Here is a 12,408-nt window from a genome sequence, read left to right on the forward strand (position 1 = left end):
TTAAACGCGAAGTGAGGAAATTGTACACCACTCGTAACAAAGGCAGGTGTGACTAGAGTCACTCAAACTCCACTTGAAACAAAAAAATAGCATAAAGATGGCTTAAGAGTGGCGAGATGTTGGGGAAGTTACCATTGCAGACAAGTCAAGATGACACCATCACGGACTATTGCTGACTTCTGGGACCAGTCGAGGGGCTGAGCCTCCCTTCCCCCCATAGGGACACCTCTTGGTGAGATCCCAACACTTGGCTGCACCGAGTGCTTCTCCGGGAAACTTAGAAATCTCTCTCCAGAGTTGTTTTATGCTGCTGTATTACTTGCCCGTGCTTTGCAGACAGTGTTATCACCAGCAATCCAAAAGAACCTGCAATTCTGTTGCTTCCGTAAACTGTACTGTTAATTAATCTAACCATGAGAGTTCTCCTTAAACGTGACCAGACTCCTGAAATCTGGCCGTGCTAGTTCGTTGAATGCAACCAGACCGAAGGTGCATCATGATGATGTGCATCTGTAATGGGGTGGTATTTCAATACATTGAACGTGACTGGATCTATGGTGCCGAATTGGGCGTCACTCACAGTCACCGCCAGCCCCTCTGATACCTGAGGACAAGCTGGAATGCAGGGGGGTTTATTTTCTGCCAAATTCCTTTACCCTTTAACGCAACACCTTGCTTGAAGTGCTGTAAGCTAAAAAGTTGTCGTAAATAGAGTTCTAAGATTTAGCGTTGGGCTGTGTGTCTTTCTCCTGGGAGGATGCAGAGTGTGAGGCTCGCTGTACGCACAGCCCCGCAGAAAGCTCTGCCTGTTGGGAGCTCCTGTTCTGCCTCTGTCTGCAGCGCAGCTCCGGTTTCAAAGTAAAAAGTGAAGTCCAGTAAGATCTTCCATTCAACTTATGATATCATATCGTAAAAAATGATGCTCTTGGAAGTTTCTGATTTCGTTTTGTTAACTTAAAAAAATAATTAGTGTCTTTACTGCACTGTTGTCCTGAGTGTAGGAATAAATTGTGAAATAAATGCAACTTGTGGTTATTATGTTGTTGTTCTGTATATGTTCCTTGTTTACCAATTATATCTTACCTCTAGGGTAATCAGCTTTAAATATCCACCAATAATGTGTGCGTCAAATGCTACTTATCCTAGAAGTACACCCAAGTAATCTATGCACATACATTAGGAGTATGCCAAAGTGTTTACTTAGATTTTTAATGTGATGTTCTGTATAATTTTCCCATAGATTAGATCCTGCAGGAAGTTTGCATGTATTTTTCTCCTCAAAGCTACATTCAGTAATAATGGGTCGTATTTATAGCAGTTGCGATGAATTAGAAAACTGATTTGGTGAACTACTTGATTGCTGCTCATTTAGTAGTTACGCTTCTGCCAAATATCTCGGTGAAATTTTGCATGGAATTTGGTGTGTTTAAATATTCCTGCACCAGCTGGGAGCATCTGAGGACAATAAGAACGGCCGAGGCGGTACGGAAGGCAAAGTAGTGTTTGCAGCACATGCAGCTTCAGTCAGCAAGAGATATTATCTGTTCGTAGAAATGTCTTGGCAGCCTTGTATGCTTGAAATGGTTGTGTGTTGGTTTTAAGCGTGTAAAAGAATGATGATTGCAACTGCTCCACCAGCAGCAGGCAGTTCAGGGACAGAGGTGCAGTCCCCTGAGTACCTTCTCAATCGTAGAACTCAAAATCTTTAAGATCCTGAAGTGTCTACAGATGTTATTCCTCTTCTGCTACTCTTGTCACGCCAGCAGCAAGATGGCTTTTATCTATTGTCCCAAAGTGTGGCACAGATCTAGATTGGGGAAGGAACTGCTTCTCAGAGTATTTGTTGTACTGTTCAGTATCTGCTCACTTTCTGGAGCATACCTAAGCAGGTAGTCTCCTAATCTTTCTTTCAAGATTAGGTACTTTGGTCCATTTCAGAGACTGGTTTTGAAGATTCTCTTCACAAGAAGGACATTTAAATTTTCATTACTGTGACATCTGAGATTGTCTTTGACTCTTCTTGTCATTAATCAACAAGTCCGGCAAGTGTTTTGTGGTGTCTTTGGGATATTTTTGCGCGCGATAAAGTAGACAATATAAAAAATTTCAAGAAAATAAATGTTTGCATGTTCTCCTGGAAGGAGTGTGAAGCTTATGAAGTGTCACATAGTAGTATTTCCATTATGTAAAACCACTCAGAATTGCATTTATTCTGACATGCCTAGCACAGTGTAGTGGAGTTATTCTTACACACCGAAGATACGTTATGCGTTCCTGTACCTGATCTGTAGAAGGAAGAAGATCCCCTCATGGATATTAAAGGAACGTTGTTTTTCTTGGTTTTACTGATGTGCCAAATAATCTATATTTACACAAAGCACAATGGACAAATTCATTGTTACATCAACAGAGTTACGTAAACACATTTAACTGGACAGTTAAATCAGGTTTGTGGTGGGTTTCCATTGCTGCAGTTGTAGCGCACTCAGGGGGCAGGTGAATCCAATCTTTTTTCTTTCTCTTAGTTGCAAAACCTGGAAAAGGATCTTAGTGCTGCTCTGGTAATATTTTACCTCTGCATTATCTCAGTGTTAATTTATCATAAATGAAAAAAAAAAACAATCACACCAGCCTCTTTTTGATGGAGTTTAGGCATTTGGTAAAGGTGCAAATAAGGCTCGGCTCTTTTATTTTATAGCAGTGGTAATTTGTATTTAGGTATTTGTAAATACGCTGATGTTGCTGTGATTAGCTTATAGCATCCTCTGCTGTGATCAGCACTGCATAGTGCATTTAGTTCCTGCTGCCTTTCAGCCTGGAAGGGCTTGGCACTAGGGGAGTCGAAGCATGGATTTAGATCTTAGGAAGAAATTCTTTGCTGTGAGGGTGGTGAGAGCCTGGCCCAGGTTGCCCAGAGAAGCTGTGGCTGCTCCATCCCTGGAGGGGTTCAAGGCCAGGCTGGATGGGGCTTTGAGCAACCTGGTCTGGTGGGAGGTGTCCCTGCCCAGGGCAGGGGGGTTAGAGCTCCATGATCTTTAAGGTCCCTTCCAACTCTAACCATTCTATGATTCTATGAGAAAAGGATGAACCATACATGCCTACTTTTGTTTCTTAAATTATATTTATGGTTTTATGTTGTTAATAAAAATAATGCAGCACAACTTCTCTCTCATGCTCTGTGTTAATCCCTAACCCTGCAGAAGTGGCTGGCTGTCATGGTCACCAAGGCAGAGAGCATCCTCAGGGAGCACTGCTGAAGTGCTGTACAGATGTCCTCCCTTACCCTCGTCCATTTTGGTAGTAACAGCAAATAATCCTATTAGGTTCCTTGGCTCTGTCTGATGTTGATCACAGGAAGCCTGCAAACCGCTGAGACCTTTGGTTGCCATCAGTGATGACAGCTCGACATCGTAAGCAACTGGTTGCTTCATGGGTAACAAATAGTACAGTGTTTACTCTAGGAAGGCTGTCCAAGGCTCTTGTGCATCTTTAGGATATGGTTCTTGATTGAGGAATGAGCAATCAAAATTCCTACCTATTTTTGGTGTCCAAAGAAAAATGAGAAAAGGTTAAAGATTAAAAACAAAGGGCCCATTAAAAAGAGCAGATCCTGCCATTTCTTCGATTTTTAGTGAAAAGCAGGTGTAGAAGTTTCTTTTGGCAGTTATTTTTAGGATGCTGCTTAATTGATTGATTCTGCTGTAATGGAAAACCAGTGATTAGTGAGAATGTAGTCTTCAAAATAAAGTTGGTGAAAAAATCTAGTGCAAGTTGTTGACTGGATGGATTCAGTTGTGCGAGTGAAAGCAGAGTTACAATTCACTTTTTGCTTATTTGCCAAATAGCGTTGACATAATATTAAGTAGCAGATAAAGTCAACACAAGATGAAATTCATGCTCTTGTCCGGAACGCTGTGGAAATAGCAGCTGCCTGCTGTTGTTAATAGGTCCTGGATTAGTGAAAAGGCCACACAACAGCAATTTCAGGAAGGAAAGCAACCTTTAAGTTATATTGAGAAGCGACTGTGCTAATGGGTGTTATGGGGCATCTCCGCTTCACGTCCATGTGGGAATTGAATGGTAGTGGTTGGAATTGGAGCAGTGAAGGGTTATAACAGTGACACAAACTGTCAGTTAGGGGAGAAAAATAAATAAAATATGCATTTAAAAATCCTATCATAGCTTTCATGAGAACAATGTGACACAGTGGTTAATGGGTTTTTTAATATGATGAAACCATAACAGGTTATTTATGTCAGTTCCTGTATCTAACTATTTGCAGGAACCATAATACAATTAAGAAACAGGGCTTCATCATACTTACTGCTGTATATATTTATAATATTTATATCACAGCATTCTTACATGGTTTGGTTTTGGGGTTTTTTTAGTCTCAAAACCTTAATTTTTCTCAGCAATTCATGAATTTGTGCTGGACAGCTGTAGGATCTAGTGTTATCTGTGTTAGTTTGACTCAGTGCTTCTGTTACCATCAGTTAATGAGGAGATAATGAGATGAAAATATCCTTTCCTTTACAAAGAGGAGCTGTTAATAAACTCTGTTGCATTGCATGGACGATATAATGGAGATGGTTATGTTGAAACAACTCTGCTGGCTCTCCCTTCCTTAGTGAAGCCACTTACATGCACATACATCACATTAACAGTGTATATATATGTATGTGTGTATGTATATATATATGGGCCCAGGTGTGATCTAGTTTATTAAACATCTAGGAATGCCATCCTGTTGAAGGCAGGGCGGGTGGCTCCACGCGCAATCCCAGCGATCATCTTGAGTGAGCTCTCACGGCAAGTGCAGGGCAGCCGAGGGATCAGGGCCAGCCAGCATGGGTTTATGAAAAGGAGGTCCTGCTTTAACCAACTTGATCTCTTTCTATGACCATGTGACCCACCTTCTCGATGCGGGGAAGCCTGTGGACGTTGTCTACCTGGACTTTGGTAAGGCCTTTGACACCGTCCCCCACAGCGTTCTCCTGGAGAAGCTGGTGAATCATGGCATAGACAAGTGTACTCTTCACTGGGTAAAAAACTGGCTGGATGGCCGTGCCCAGAGAGTTGTGATTCATGGGGTGAAATCCAGTTGGCGGCCGGTCACCAGTGGTGTCCCTCAGGGCTCAGTTTTGGGGCCAGTCTTGTTTAATATCTTTATTGATGATCTGGATGAGGGGATTGAGTGCACCCTCAGTAAGTTTGCAGATGACACCAAACTAGGTGGGAGTGTTGATCTGCTGGAGGGTCGGCAGGCTCTACAGAGGGACCTGGACAGGTTGGATGGATGGGCCAAGGCCAATGGGATGAGGTTCAACAAGGCCAAGTGCCGGGTCCTGCCCTTGGGTCACACCAACCCCCTGCAGCGCTCCAGGCTTGGGGCAGAGTGGCTGGAGCTGCCTGGGGGAAAAGGACCTGGGGGTGTTGGTGGACTGTGGGCTGAACATGAGCCAGCAGTGTGCCCAGGTGGCCAAGAAGGCCACCAGCATCCTGGCCTGTCTCAGGAACAGCGTGGCCAGCAGGAGTAGGGCAGTGATGGTGCCTCTGTACTGGGCACTGGTGAGGCCTCACCTCAAGGGCTGTGTTCAGTTCTGGGCCCCTCACTCCAGGAAGGACATTGAGCTGCTGGAGCGTGTCCAGAGGAGAGCCACCAAGCTGGTGAGGGGTCTGGAGAACAAGTCACAGGAGGAGAGGCTGAGGGAACTGGGCATGTTTAGTTTGGAGAAGAGGAGGCTGAGGGAAGACCTCATTGCCCTCTACAGCTCCCTGAAAGGAGGGTGTAGAGAGGTGGGTGTTGGCCTCTTCTCCCAAGGGAATAATGACAGGAGCAGAGGAAATGGTCTGAAGTTGGGGCAGGGGAGGTTTAGATTAGATATCTGGAAGAATGACTTTCCTGAGAGAGTGGTCAGGCACTGGAACAGCCTGCCCAGGGAGGTGGTGGAGTCGCCATCCCTGGAGGTATTTAAGAAACATGTAGACGTGGCACTTCAGGGCATGCTCTAGTGCCCGGGATTGTTGGGTTGTGTCTGTTAGTTTGGTGTGGGTGTTTTTTTTTTTTGTTGTGGTTGCACTCGATGATCTCAAAGGTCCCTTCCAACCATGAAGATTCTGTGGTTCTGTGATCTTACAAGCAGCTATATTTTGACAGAAACCGGGCTTTTTGGTGCCACGGGTACATTAGGACGTGGGTGTTTTTTCCCGCTGGTGGTAGTTTCCCAAAAAGCCAGGCTTTTGTTGTGTCCTTACAGGCCCCTGTGTGGCAGTGCCGTCGGATACCGATGTGCTGATGAGATGATGTGCCACTCCTGCCCTGGAAACATTAAGGACGCAGGAGGCTCCTCTTATTAGAAAAAAACCAACTCCCCTAAATAGGTATTTGCTGCGAGCTCTGTGCAGTTACCGAAGGAGATGGGAGCTCTGGTTCGGGAATGTAATAAGCCTGTCAGTCGTTTTAATTCCGCAGAGTAATTGGTAGCTACAGGAACCCAAGTCTTAAACAAGGCTGTGGTTAACGCTGAACCGGTCAGAGGTGTAGGGGCTGGCATCTGTCCCAGCTTTCTGCCTCCGGTTTTCACAGAGGATATCTCGAAGGAACCCTGCTAAGTTGTAAAATCCAGTATCCAAACATTTTCAATTTTATCCTAATGCGACACCTTGAAAAGGCTGTAATTATTGGATGTGAAGGTTGTGCGGGCTGTTTCCCTTGTAACCGGTCCTGTCAGCACTGTCTGAGTGTATCGCCTTGTTGCTCAGGCTGAGGGATACACCTGGATGCAGGGGGTTAACTCTCACCGTAGCGGTAGGCCGGTACGAGACAGGGGTCAGGATGGCCGAGCGGTCTAAGGCGCTGCGTTCAGGTCGCAGTCTCCCCTGGAGGCGTGGGTTCGAATCCCACTTCTGACACTTCTCTCTTGCGCCGCCCGGAGGCCGATTTTGGGCGGTTGGATTTAGGAAATCCCTTCTAAGCCCGTATCGCTCTGTGAAGAGTTTTTAAGGGCAAACGCATGAAATTTCCAGGGTTTATTGCATTTTAGAGACCAAAGAGATTCCCCTGAAAACTGTGCTCCTAAACCAAGTCATTAATTACTTCTGTAATCCAGATTTTCCCAGATGAAATCATAGAATGGTTAGAGTTGGAAGGGACCTTAAAGATCATGGAGCTCTAACCCCCCTGCCCTGGGCAGGGACACCTCCCACCAGACCAGGTTGCTCAAAGCCCCATCCAGCCTGGCCTTGAACCCCTCCAGGGATGGGGCAGCCACAGCTTCTCTGGGCAACCTGCGCCAGGCTCTCACCACCCTCAGAGTGAAATCTTGCTTCCTGACATCTAACCTAAATCTCCCCTCTTCCAGTTTGACGCCATCAACCCTTGTCCTATTGCTACGTGCCCTTGTAAAAAGTCTCTCTCCAGCTTTCTTGTAGGCCCCCTTCAGATACTGGAAGGCCGCTTGTAAGGTTTCCCTGGAGCCTAGTCTGCTGCTGGAATGTCAGGGGTTTTTTGTGGAGACTTTTAGGGAGACTTTTGTGGAGACTTTTACTGTCTGAACGCGTTTCCACAGGGAGAGGGTATAATGAGAAATAACTACCCGTATATATGAAGCAGAGGTACCTTCTGAAAGCTACTCAAAATTGTTTACGTAAAAGCGTTAAACAACAACTGTGCTTCTTTGATACTGCTGAATAATTTGGCTCTGATCCACTTAAGTATTTGTGCAGGGACAGCTTAATTTTGCACATCTAAGCTCCCCAGGGATCCCCTTAGCTCTGTGGTACTGCATGTGCCAGGACGTTCAGCTGTGTTTGGGCCCAACAAGTTGAAGACTCAGGTCGATGGTATAAATACCGCACTGGGGAATACCACAAGTCACAAATTAATAATAGAGGTAAACTGTGCTTAATTTTATGCAATATTATGAACACAGATGTTTGTAGATGCTTTGAAACGTAGCTTGCGTCCGTAGCATCATCAGGTGGCTGCCCGTGAGTTGGTGAGTTTCTGCTTGTTTGCATGAAAAACGAACTACCGGCATGTTGAAGGAAAAACCAGTGATCCTAGCCACGGAGGAAAAATGAATATAGAAGTTGTTGGCCCCAAACTCCAAAGCTGGTCGACTCTAGGGAGCTTCCTCGGATTTAACTTTCTTTGATGGTTCTTGTAAACTTGGTGTGTGCACAATACTGTGAACTTTCATGGAGCTAAACAGTGAATTTTAACCCTGAGCCAGTATCCACTTTTAAGAAAATTTGCGCCATTGTGTTTTAAAATCTATATGTCATGTTTATCAGATAGGAGCCAAGCTAAAAGCTGCCACTGGTTATATATTTACTGAGGAAAGACGTTAACTGTTGTGCAGCAGTTTGGAGCTGCTTGGTGCATACGGATGTTCGACTCCCAAAATGTTTACTGAGCTGTTTTAAGGAGTTTAAAATAAGTACTTTCTTTGTATACTTTTTCTAATATGCTCTAAAGTGACTCTGTTTTAACTAAGATGTTTTCGGCTTTATCTCCGTACTTGGTTTGAAAAGTAAACTGTGCCTTTCAGGAGGCAGAGTCCAAGCGCTTCCCAGAAGGGTACTCCATAAACTACACGAATCGACATCTGTGCTTTCAGCCCACGTTCAGGGGACCTGCTACTGAATTTTGCAGGAATGGTATTGCCACGTAGGGCTTTCGTGTCGTCGGAACCTGAGTGGTGGCTCACATGAGTGAGTTTCATCTCTATTATGCCCACATGAAAAGACGTGTATGTTAGGTTGATGAGGTGAACGAGGATTACAGCAAAATATACAGAATGGCGTGAGTGGCTTTCTGCTGACAAGTTTGTGTATAGGGAGCGAATCCCCCTGCTTATTATATAAAACAAAACAACAAAAACAACCCCACCAAAAACCCCACATCCAAGAAACAATGCTAGTGTGGGCATAAGCAATGTGTTTCGGCTGCCAGCATGCATCAGACTCCTTTTGCTGGCATGCCAGATGCCTATGATGGGGACAGTGTGTGAATGTCACTTTGAAGCACATAACCAAAATAGAACTTATTATTCTTTAGGCTTGGAACTGCCAAATAATTTTTTATATTTGTTTCATGAGAAGTCTGCCAAAAAACCTACAAAGGCAGCTGTGTCCAGTAGCACACAACGGTAATCTACAGAAAGAGATTTATTTACTTGAAAATTGCTTCAGAGTAAATTACAGGATCCCAGAATGCTATGGGGTTGGAAGGGACCTCTGGAGATCATCTAGTCCAACCCCCTGCCAGAGCAGGTCCACCCACAGCAGGTTGCACAGGAACTTGTTCAGGCAGGTTTGGAATGTCTCCAGAGATGGAGAGTTTTTACAAAATCATATCAAAATGTGTTTTTACAAGATCATATCAATTTTTATGTACCCTACCACTTTTGAAAATATTTTTTTCAGAGAGAGGTTGCTTCCCTTCTTACACAGATCACTGCCAGCAATATGGCAGTTTTGGGGAAAGGAAGCAGGGAAATCTCAAAAGGAATTTTCAAGTGGAAGTGAGTAGTTTCAGAACCATCCCGTGAAGTCTGAAGTTCTCTGTGCCTTCTGATGAAGGTTAATGATGATGAATGCGGGTGCAAGGACTTTAGGATTAAGGTTGAATGATGAAATTGGTTTCTTTCTTCATTGTTTTCCAAAGATGTCTGGTTTGCTGCTGTCCAAAAAGCCTTAAATATGTCCCTGGTTATACCTGGCCTCTCTAGAGTTTGCTGGCCTCAGCTTTGTTCTGTTTCCAAAGGTGATAAGTTTTGCACACAGCCTGTTTGTATCCTCTTGCTTGAAATTCGTCTTAGAAGCTCTTCTAAGGAATACAGAGGTTCAACTAAAGACTGACAATCCTGTATTGCTCTATCTAAATTCCTAGTTTCTGTGAGCTCCCTCCCTGCCTGGTCATGTTTCTTGTCTTACAGTTTATAGGAGTTGTCTGGTGCCTATCTGCTGAGGTCACCTAGTAACTTCATTTATCTCAATCTAAGCACTGAATTTGTGCTTCCTTATATTAGGATTCCTGGGATCCTTCCTTACAAGGAGGAGGATGTTGGCTCAGTGCAGAGCCTTACAAATTGGTGCAGGGCAGAAATGTCCAGGTTATTTAGTGCTAGCCATTTGGTTGTGGACTGCGGTTTTCAGTTGCTCCTTGCCCTTTCTGGCTCTGGCCTCCACCTGCACAGAATCATAGAATGCTATGGGGTTGGAAGGGACCTCTGGAGATCCTCTAGTCCAACCCCCTGCCAAAGCAGGTCCACCCAGAGCAGGTTGCACAGGAACTTGTCCAGGTGGGTTTGGAATGTCTCCAGAGACGGAGACTCTCTGGGCCCACCATCTCTCTGGGCAGCCTCTTCCAGGGTTCTGCCACCCTCAAAGTGAAGAAGTTCCTCCTCATGTTTAGGTGGAACTTCTTATGTTCGAGTTTGTGCCCGTCACCTCTTGTCCTGTCCCTGGGCACCCCTGAAAAAAGACTGGCCCCATCCTCTTGACACCCACCCTGCAAGTATTTATAGGTGTTGATCAGATCCCCCCTCAGCCTTCTCTTCTCCAGACTAAACAGACCCAAGTCCCTCAGCCTTTCCTCATGAGAGAGATGCTCCAGGCCCCTCATCATCTTTGTAGCCCTCTGCTGTCCCCTCTCCAGCAGTTCCCTGTCTTTCTTGAACTGAGGAGCTCAGAACTGGACACTATCACAGAGTCACAGAATGTTTTTGGTTGGATGGGACCTTTGAGATCATCGAGTCCAACCAACAACAAAAAAAAAAAACACCCAACCCCCCCCCCCCCCCCAAAAATCCCAGAACACCAAACACCAGAACCAAACCAAAACAAACACCCACAACCACACACTGCACCCACCCACAAACACCCAAACCAACAATCCTGGGCACTAGAGCATGCCCTGAAGTGCCACGTCTACACGTTTCTTAAATACCTCCAGGGATGGCGACTCCACCACCTCCCTGGGCAGGCTGTTCCAGTGCCTGACCACTCTCTCAGGAAAGTCATTCTTCCAGATATCTAATCTAAACCTCCCCTGCCCCAACTTCAGACCATTTCCTCTGCTCCTGTCATTATTCCCTTGGGAGAAGAGGCCAACACCCACCTCTCTACACCCTCCTTTCAGGGAGCTGTAGAGGGCAATGAGGTCTTCCCTCAGCCTCCTCTTCTCCAAACTAAACATGCCCAGTTCCCTCAGCCTCTCCTCCTGTGACTTGTTCTCCAGACCCCTCACCAGCTTGGTGGCTCTCCTCTGGACACGCTCCAGCAGCTCAATGTCCTTCCTGGAGTGAGGGGCCCAGAACTGAACACAGCCCTTGAGGTGAGGCCTCACCAGTGCCCAGTACAGAGGCACCATCACTGCCCTACTCCTGCTGGCCACGCTGTTCCTGAGACAGGCCAGGATGCCGTTGGCCTTCTTGGCCACCTGGGCACACTGCTGGCTCATGTTCAGCCCACAGTCCACCAACACCCCCAGGTCCTTTTCTGCCAGGCAGCTCCAGCCACTCTGCCCCAAGCCTGGAGCGCTGCAGGGGGTTGGTGTGACCCAAGGGCAGGACCCGGCACTTGGCCTTGTTGAACCTCATCCCATTGGCCTTGGCCCATCCATCCAACCTGTCCAGGTCCCTCTGTAGAGCCTGCCAACCCTCCAGCAGATCAACACTCCCACCTAGTTTGGTGTCATCTGCAAACTTACTGAGGGTGCACTCAATCCCCTCATCCAGATCATCAATAAAGATATTAAACAAGACTGGCCCCAAAACTGAGCCCTGAGGGACACCACTGGTGACCGGCCGCCAACTGGATTTCACCCCATGAATCACAACTCTCTGGGCACGGCCATCCAGCCAGTTTTTTACCCAGTGAAGAGTAGTTCTTTTGACTCTAGTCATTCCTACTCTTGGAGCTAAAACTACTGTGCAAATAATTGTAGGGCCAAATTCTGTTGTGACTGAGATGAAAGTGGGATTTTAGTGCAGTGGAGAGTTTGCCTGAGGGAAGGCAAAGTGGCCACTGCCTCTTCCATTCCATGGCTGGTGTTTAGTGCCCACAGGTGTGTTTAACAAATAAAGAATTTTTGGCTGTTTGTAGGAGGAAGGGTGATAACCGCTGGAACAAGGGAAAGTAAGTGGGATGGAGCCTGCCTTGGGGATCTGGCAGTGTACTGAAGGGTGACAGTGGCTGAGATCCTCACCCAACTTTTGGAAGCCATTAAAAGTTACTAAGCAGCAGTTGTTTCCTTGGGCTCTGCTTCATTTTTGGTTGAGTGCAGCCTGACCGTTGTCCTGGCAGAGCCGTGGCTGTTGGGTTTCTGACCCTGTCCTGTCCTGGCACTGTCCCCGCAGCGTGCTGCTGGGGAAGGGCTCTCTGTGATCGCCTGGGAGC

At 46.1% G+C, this 12,408-nt stretch overlaps 1 non-coding gene across 1 annotated transcript; it reads left to right on the top strand.

Annotated features, from left to right (window-relative positions):
• The first annotated feature begins 6,832 nt into the window (after positions 1-6,832).
• On the top strand, positions 6,833-6,915 carry TRNAL-CAG (transfer RNA leucine (anticodon CAG)). The gene has a single exon. It is a non-coding gene; the product is annotated as a tRNA-Leu (tRNA).
• The last annotated feature ends 5,493 nt before the right edge of the window (positions 6,916-12,408 follow it).

The sequence above is a fragment of the Numenius arquata genome, chromosome 10 (genome assembly GCF_964106895.1).
Source record: "Numenius arquata chromosome 10, bNumArq3.hap1.1, whole genome shotgun sequence".
Taxonomy (NCBI): domain Eukaryota; kingdom Metazoa; phylum Chordata; class Aves; order Charadriiformes; family Scolopacidae; genus Numenius; species Numenius arquata.